Here is a 9352-nt window from a genome sequence, read left to right as displayed (position 1 = left end):
CAAAATAAGCTAAAGCTTACACCGGTTTTGGGAAATTTCCACCAAATCTTAAACCACCCCGTAAAAAAAAATCTTAAACTAATGCTTAATCTCAAACCAAGAGGAAACATCAAACCTGGGAAAAGGAAATTGAAATAATGTGTGTCTTCTCATTTGTTTCATTCAAAGCTAAAGGAAACTAAAATCTGATACATTTGTAAACACCACAAAACATGAAGGTGGATCAGACCGCAAAGTACCTCCACATTGCAGTAAAAGGTACTGGTACGAAATGTAGATAGATAAAAAGATCTGGTAAAGAACCTAGATCGAGGGTATAGAAAATCGAAAACCCAATAGATACATACAATTGATTCTTAAAAAAATACAATTGAATGAAATCTAAGCAGGTGCCACTAACCTCTCCTCTTGGTACTCTTGTGCAGACTGAACACAAACAACCCAGCCTGAAACAATGGAAGCATAAATGTATACATTATGAGCTTACGGCGGCAACACCGCTAATTTGGGAATCAAATATACCATACGCATTTTTAACTTCAACTTACAAATGAACTTAAAAACTGGAGTTCGAAATATAAAAAAAATCTTTTGCGGTATGAGAAATACATAAATGGGTAAAAAACAATTAAATTCGATTTACCGGCACTCAAAGACAGAAATTTGGAAGAGGGTGAATGATATGATAGATTATTCTCGATTTCTCAGAAGAAGAAACAATGTGGAGTATGAAACATTAACTAGCACAACTACTGTATGTCAGTAGCAAACATTGGTATGAAATAGATGTCTAGTTCTCCATTGGCACCGCATCTTATTTTTCTTTCTCTCGTTGCAATAGCAAAAATAGAAGAATTTATGTAAGTGGACTGAAGTTGTTTCGACTGCCTGGATAACAAAATATTGGGGGATTTAACATCAACGCATTGTAGTACCAAATACAAGCTGGTTAGATAATAAATATTAGGGCATTTACAACAAAAAAATGGTTGAAGAAAATAGTATAATGATAGAACAGTAGGCCTACTGTATTTAGTAGACATACAAAGAAACACAGAGAGAGTGAGAGAGGACGCGTCAAAAAAAGTGAGTAGAGGAGCAACTGAACATGGAAAGCATGGAGGAGTCGCTGCAGGCAGGTGTAGAGAGGATTCAGGGGTTGGCCGGACTGACCTGCGACGCCGTTGCCGTCACATTCGCCGTCACGTCGCCTACTTGTTCTCCTCTCTGTTTAGTTTGTGTGGCTAAAATAGAACGCAGGGGGAGGAACAGGACTTACACTGTTTATCCATGTTGAACAAAGACATCTTGCGGGTGTGAGTTGTGACAGTACCGGCCGGGCGGCCGGCCATGAAGGGATGATAGCGGACGAAGTACACAACCAACAGCTCCTTCTCCAGCTTTGGATCCGGCTGAGGAGCGGAGCCGCCGACGGGCCTGATGCCCAAGATGGTACGGATCCCATTGGACGACTTCCGTCCACCATGGGGGCGACGGTGTTGCAGGCGAGGTCAAATATAGGGCCCGGTTGCCGAGGTCCTTGGAGGCGAGGATGAGGTCGCGGAGCGCGGCGTGGTCGAGGTCGGCGTGCCAGCCCGGGTCGGCGTGGGTATGTCTGGAGCGGTGGAGGATCAGGGAGAGGGCGGCGGACACGACGCGGGGGTAGCCGCTGCTTCCGCCGGCCGGGGCATAGATGTCGACATGTTGTACATGATGCTCGCCTCCGCCTTGGGCGGCCACCAGGTCAAAGTCGTCTAGGCACTGCAGCACCACCATCTTCTTCCAGTTCCTCGTCTTCGGTTGCGTCGACAACGACGGTGACTCCGCCGTGACCCGTGATCACCTTCCCTCTCTTCCGCTCTCATATTCTCCTGTGATTTTTTCTTGCTTTTCCCCATGGTTTTGTTCACGTACGTGGGATTGCCGGAAGTTGCCCATGGCTCCTCCTCTGTTGATCTGATGAAGCGCGCGGAGTCGCAGGTTAGTGATCGATCCATGATGGGAGTTTATACAATCTGGGCGGACCGGCGGAGAGATGATTAGATTGATGCTGCCATCCCTCTTTCTACTCTCCATTTTCCTCCCTCCTCCTGGCCGCCTCTCCAGACCTCGGCACCTGGTGCACCTCCCGCGGCGGCGAGGTCATCGTCCAGGAAAGGCGACGGTGCTGCCGTGCGGCCAAGGAGCCCTCATTGTCTTGGAAGGCGGCGTCTGACCGGGTGAAGACAGGGAGTCGTCGGGATTGAGGGAGAGGAGATTCGATCGCGATCAGTTTCCCCTTTTTGCGTGCATGCGTGATCGTAGGGGTTGCGCTGTGTGGAGATTTCCTCTCTATGGTGAAGTACGACCAGTCAATGAAAATTACTATCTATGATGAAGTACGGCCAGTCAATGAAAATTACTATCTGCACATCAGGGAATAGATTAGATTAACGCTAGCTGTTAGATTAAGTTTAGTGACGCTAATTAAATAATGGAAATGGGTCCGTGTACATCTACGGGGTGTGTTTAGAAAAGATAATGTTTGATTGTTTATTCCGTTGGCGAATCTGTCGACCATGGCCTTCCGGCGTGGCCGTGGCGCCGGCGGCAGCGGGTCCGTGCCGCCGGTCGAACTCTCGATGAGGTGGCTGGTGACAGCCATGAGCTTCTCGAACTCATTGCCGTTCAGGGGCGGAGCTACAGGGTGGCCAGGGTGGGCCGCGGCCCACCCTGGGATTTTGGGCCAGTTTATTATATACCTATGGATTTTTAACTGGGCCAGAAAAAAATCAGCCCAAAACACATACCGATTGATCCAGCAGCGGAACGGAGCCACGCCCTCGTCTCGTCCACTGCAGGTCTACAGCCGCCTCGTGCCCTCGTCTCGACGCCATCCGGCCCTCGCCTCACCGCTGCCGTTCCTCGCGGCCTCGCCAGTCGCTGGCCGGAGCGGCGGAGCCCAGCCCGCCTCCCCTTCTCGCCCGACGCTCGCCTGGTCCTGCCGCCCGCCCGCCCCTGCCTTGACCCGGGCCGCCTGTCGCCTGGCCCCACCGCCTGTCCGCCCCTGCCTCCGCCGGAGTCCGGCTCTCTGCCTCGGTGCCTCCTTGCAAAGCCGACGACCGTCGGTGCCGCTCAGGCGCTCAGTAGCCAGTCTCTGGAGGCAGCACCGCAGCAACCAGCAAGTGTGCAAATTGATTTAAGGTACCAAAACCCCCTAATTTGTTATTTAGGGTTTGCTTTTTTGCACTAAGCTATCATGAATTGATGAACACATGCATAAATTTCACATCATTTCTGCCGCAATTAGCTTTATTGATAGAAACTAATTTTTATTGCGGAATTGTTGAAGAATGAAGAGGGCCGGAGACATTGTTTCTCTTTTCCAGAGAGAAGCTATGGAGATAGGGAAGAAGAAGAAGGCAGGGAGATGTGGCCGAAGAGCAAGCCGGAGAAGAGAAGTTTTCCTTGGAGTCATTGATCAAATAAGTCAAGAGCTTGAAAATCGGTTTGGTGAGACTAATATGGAGTTGCTTTCTTGTATGTCTGTTTGAATCCTGCCAACTCATTTGTTGCTTTTGATGCATAAAAGGTATGCAAATTTGCTTCTCAAATTAGTATTGCTTCAAGAATTCTTATTAAATCCCTCCAACTAATTTGTTTTTATGCACACAAGGTACGATGGATATAGTCTTTTGGATGATTGCCTAGTCACACACATTGAGAGGGATGCTTTTGCCGAGGTGAATGAAGATGATATAATTGATATTTTCATGACAATGCAAAAGCGTAGGCCAAAAATATAGTCTTTTTGAACTTCCCAAGGTATGTATTATGGTCCATATAGTATGCACTATGTATGCTTCTTTATGCAAAACTTAGACTTAATTGAGAATTTTAATATGTTTGTAAGACAATAATGATCTATTTCTATATGATATTGGTAACTGGTTAGAAGGTCCACATGTCATATTTCTTGTAAAAAAAATTGGGGGTCGGACCACCCTGATGTCAAATGCTAGCTCTGCCACTGTTGCCGTTGGATATGGCGTCCGGTGGCTTCGGGGCACCGCCGACGCGGCAGTCCTCGCAGTTCCAAATCTTGAAGCAGGTCATGTCCTCTTTCTGAAAGTATATGCACACCTCGAGGAACCTGGCGGCATCGTCGGCGGCGTTCTTGGCCCCGAGGGCCGCGAGGGCGACCTCGATCCCTTCCACGCATTTGCCAAAGCAGTACGCGGCGTCGCTGCCCGGCGGCGCGGCCTTCTTCTCGGCAAGCGCTGCGGCGTCCGCGGCGGCGGCCATCTTGGCGGCGGCGCGAATGGCGATCAGGGCCAGCCCGAGCACGTTGGCGGTCGTGCCATCGGGCGTCGCATGCAGGACCTTGAGGCACACGTCCCGAAAAGGCACGGTGGAGCAGGCCTTATCAACATCGGCGAGGTAGACGGAGACATAGACACAGACGAGGAAGAAGAGGAGGAGGGCCGGTCCACGCATAGACGCCAACACACCATGGTCGTGCGCCTTGCTTCTTCGGTCCAACAAATTAACTCCAACGATGTGTAGCACGGTCGATCAGTAGGGCAATTAATGGATCGAGGCAACAACTATACACACACACACACACACACATGGCAATGGCATTGGCGATTAGGGAGAGAGAGAGCGTGTTTCCGTGCGCGCGAATGGTCCACCTTCATGATCGTGGCACGGTAAATCTCATCCCCGCATTGTTCGTAGTACAGTATGAGCTAAGAATAGTTTGCCTCACTTACAAATATAGATATACCCAAACAAGTAAGGACTCCTTCATTTTCAGCTACACGTACAGGAGACCCTCTGCGTGCACTAGAGTAGTTTTTGTCAGGGAAGAGAGAGAATGCAGGGAAATGACACTTGCATGCCATATGCATGCATGCTAAACATCCAAACTCTCCCCCTCCCAGCGCTTCTTTGTACATTGATGGATATATTTTGAATCAATGCTTTGGTTTTATTTTCTACTATATATATTTGGATTCCTAGCTAGAAGATCTTCAGAACGAGATCAATGATGAGTACTACTATGTTTTAAGGCAGTTGCATGTGTTTGCACCGGGCCGGGGGTATAATTATTCTCCCGTAATGCATGGTTACGTCACTATGTCGCTGTGGTTCCCCGCCGCTACAAGCCAACGCTGTTGCACCCGGCCGGCCACCGTTACTGAAGCAAGGCTGAGAAAACACACTCGGTGGGGCCACTGCCAACTGTAGAAAAATCAACAAAAAAGTTATCTTGCAATAGATAACACATAGTTTCTCCAAATCGTCTCAGACATAAGATAGTAGTGAAGACAATGTAAGCATATGAGTGCTCTAAGATATGCACATGTGCGAGAGATATATGCATGGGAAATACTCCTTTCGTCCCATAATGTAAGACATTTTTTTGACACTACACTAGTGTTGAAAAACATCTTACATTATGGGACGAAGGAAGTAGCTAAATATGCCTACCTACCTACCTACCTACCTATGTTACTATGTAATATCCTAAACAACCTAATCTTGTAGTATTATGAAAAAAGGTAACAGCTATCGTTAGAATGATTCCATATCCTGTGTTGAAAAGATAGCGCATCTTCTGCCATGAATCATATAGTGTTGCTCACAACAAAATAATGTGCATATAAATATATAGCGTCGACAGAAAATAAGTGTGGTCTCGCATGACATCCTGACCTACACGTCTTTTTTTAACACGATACAGACAGAAGCGCTCATACATAAGCGCATACACTCACCCCTATTAATGCACACACGCACACCCTACTTCTATGAGCACCTTCGTAGAGACTGAGCCGGCATATCATCTTGAGATTTACGAAGTCCGGGAACGTCTCGTCTCAATGAATGCCCATCGCTGGAAATCCTGAAATAAATCCAGGAATAATACGAGCATGCACGAGGACTTGAACCCTGATGGGCTGGGAGCCTGGCAGTGGCGAATCAACTGGGCAGGCTTTAATAGGCTTGAGCCTGCCCTCCAGCATGCATGCAAAAGAAAATTTTATTAGTAGTTAATAGTACATGTTCCTAGTAGTATTCTAGCAAATTTTAACCTTGTTTTCACAAAAGAGCTGGGAGTTCATGACTTTTTTTCACATCATTAACTTTGAGCCTACCCTTGATTTTCTTACAAGATTCGTCACTGGAGCGGATACCACTGTCCCTCTCGGATGTGTTTGGTTGCTGGGCTATCCCACACTGGGACAGGGATAGCCATTTTTCTCTAGATGCCAGTCATTTGGTTCATGGGCGAGCAGGGATAGGCGCCAGATGCTAGGAATATTCCTTCATAAAGAGGCTCCGCCTGTCCGCGAAAATCTCACGGACCTGGGTATCCTGCGTGCGCCAGACGCGAGGGCAACCGCAAACCGTTTTTTGCGACCCCTTTTCTCGTTCACCTCTCCCCCAACCCTATCCCCTCCCCTTCCATCTCTGTTCTCTTCTATGGAGGCGGCGGCAGAAATCGAAGCACGACTACAGAGGTGATTGCGCGGTGGAATGGAATGGATCTCCTCTTCCGTATCTTCTAATTGTCATGCCCTCTCTTCTTCTCTGTCATTTCTTCCTGCAGATGGAGGCGGATCTCTCCGCACTAGTAGAAAAGGGGGCAAAGGTCCAGGCCGGGTCAGCCCATTAGTCCCGGTTCAGTCCAGAACCGGGACCAATGGGGGCATTGGACCCGGTTCGTGAGCCCAGGGGGCCGGCCGGGCCACGTGGGCCATTGGTCCCGGTTCGTCTGGACCTTTGGTCCCGGTTGGTGGGACGAACCGGGACCAATGGGCCTCGCTCCTGGCCCACCACCATTGGCCCCGGTTGGTGGCATGAACCGGGACCAAAGGGGTGCCTTTGGTCCCGGTTCATGCCACCAACCGGGGCCAATGGTGATGCCTATATATACCCCATCGCGCAAGAGCAGAGCACACTGCTCTGTTTTTTCTGGCCGAGGGGGAGAGGGCTTGGTGGTGCTCTAGCTCACCTCCTATGCATACAAGGTGTTCGATGGAATGCCCGAACCACACTACTTAAGCTTTCTCCTCTCCAAGCTCCATTTTCCTCAATATTTGTCTAGGTTTAGCGGTCCGTCACACACCGTCCCCGTCTTCACCGCCGTCGATCACCCGCGCCGAGCTCATCGCCGGCACCACCGTGGTGAGCCTCTTGTTCTTATCTTCTTTCTGAAAGGAAAAAATATTCTTACTTGAATGTTTACATAGATACTTGTATTATTTTCTTACTTTTATTATTGCATCTTATATAGTGCGATGGTTTTGGTATCCGCCCCCGTCGGCCCTCATCCTGTCTATGATTCGGATGTGGTATATATATTATCTTTATAACTATTGGTTCATTTATTGTTTATGAAAATTATGCCGACCAACGTGACATAGATTTTATTTATCTAGGATGTATGTGAAGCGGAAATTCCAACCGACCCTATTTTCGAGAGGTTAAATTTAGTTGAAGAAGAAAACAATTTCTTGAAGGAAAAAATAAAAAAAATTGAGGAGGAGAAGATGATATTGGAGTTGCATGTTGCGGATGTCGTCGATGATCACAAGATCAAGATGGATGCAATGCGCTTGAAGATTAGAAAGATTAGAAAATATGCCATTCATACCGAGTGAGGGAGTCCTGGATTAGGGGGTGTCCGGATGACCGGACTATAACCTTTGGCCGGACTCCTGGACTATGAAGATACAAGATTGAAGACTTTGTCCCGTGTCCAGATAGGACTTTCCTTGGCGTGGAAGGCAAGCTTGGCGATACGGATATGATCTCCTCCCATTGTAACCGACTCTGTGTAACCCTAGCCCTCTCCGGTGTCTATATAAACCGGACGGTTTTAGTCCGTAGGACGAACAACAATCATACCATAGGCTAGCTTCTAGGGTTTAGCCTCTCTGATCTCGTGGTAGATCTACTCTTGTACTACCGATATCATCAATATTAATCAAGCAGGAGTAGGGTTTTACCTCCATCGAGAGGGCCTGAACCTGGGTAAAAACATCATGTCCCTTGTCTCCTGTTACCATCTGCCTAGACGCACAGTTCGGGACCCCCTACCCGAGATCCGCCGGTTTTGACACCGACATTGGTGCTTTCATTGAGAGTTCCTCTGTGTCGTCATCTTTAGGCCCGATGGATCCTCCGATCATCAACAGCGATGCGGTCCAGGGTGAGACTTTTCTCCCCGGGCAGATCTTCGTATCCGGCGGCTTTGCACTGCGGGCCAATTCGCTTGGCCATCTTGAGTAGATCGAAAGCTACGCCCCTGGCCATCAGGTCAGATTTGGAAGTTTGAACTACATGGCTGATATCCGCGGGGACTTGATCTTCGACGGGTTCGAGCTACAGCCGAGCGCGCCGCACTGTCACGATGGGCATGATCTAGCTCTGCCGCCGAACAGTGCCCTAGAGGCCGCACCCGTGTCCGCTTCGACCCTTAGCTCGGAGCCGACTGCGCCAATCGAGGACGGGTGGTTGGACACCACCTCGGGGGCTGCAATCTCTATGGCAATCGAGCCGAACACCACCCTATTTTCTATGAAAGCCCGTGGCTCCAAGGTGCCGGACTCCTCTCCGGACTCCGAACCCTCCGCGCCCCTGCCAATCGAATCCGATTGGGCGCCGATCATGGAGTTCACCGCCGCGGACATCTTTCAGCACTCACCCTTCGGCGACATTCTGAATTCACTAAAGTCTCTCTCTTTATCAGGAGAGTCCTGGCCGGACTATGGTCAGCAAGGTTGGGATGCGGATGACGAAGAAATTCGATGCCCACCCACCACCCACTTCATAGCCACTGTCGATGATTTAACCGACATGCTCGACTTCGAGTCCGAAGACATCGACGGTATGGACGACGATGTAGGAGACGAACAGGAGCCAGCGCCTATAGAGCACTGGACGGGGGGGGGGGGTGAATAGGCGATTTTTATGAAAGTCTTCAAAACGTGGAAGTTATGAAGACAAACAGTAGAGATATGCCTATTACTATGCAGCGGAAGGTAGACTACACTAGGCAAGCCATGGTCAAGTATCCAATAGAGTGAAAGCACAATGACAAATAGCTGCAGTGTAGTAAGGATCAGGTAGGAAGATATTGTGAAGCCAAACAGAACACATAGTCACTCAGTGAAGACAGAAGATAGAGCAAACATGCAATGACTTCACAACGAGTAACAGTAAGTAAAGGGAAGTGAAGATGAAACCAGTGACTCGTTGAAGACAATGATTTGTTGGACCAGTTCCAGTTGCTGTGACAACTGTACGTCTGGTTGGAGCGGCTAGGTATTTAAACCTTAGGACACACAGTCCCGGACAC

This window comes from Triticum aestivum, chromosome 4A (genome assembly GCF_018294505.1).
Source record: "Triticum aestivum cultivar Chinese Spring chromosome 4A, IWGSC CS RefSeq v2.1, whole genome shotgun sequence".
Lineage (NCBI taxonomy): Eukaryota > Viridiplantae > Streptophyta > Magnoliopsida > Poales > Poaceae > Triticum > Triticum aestivum.
This window is presented reverse-complemented; position numbering follows the sequence as displayed.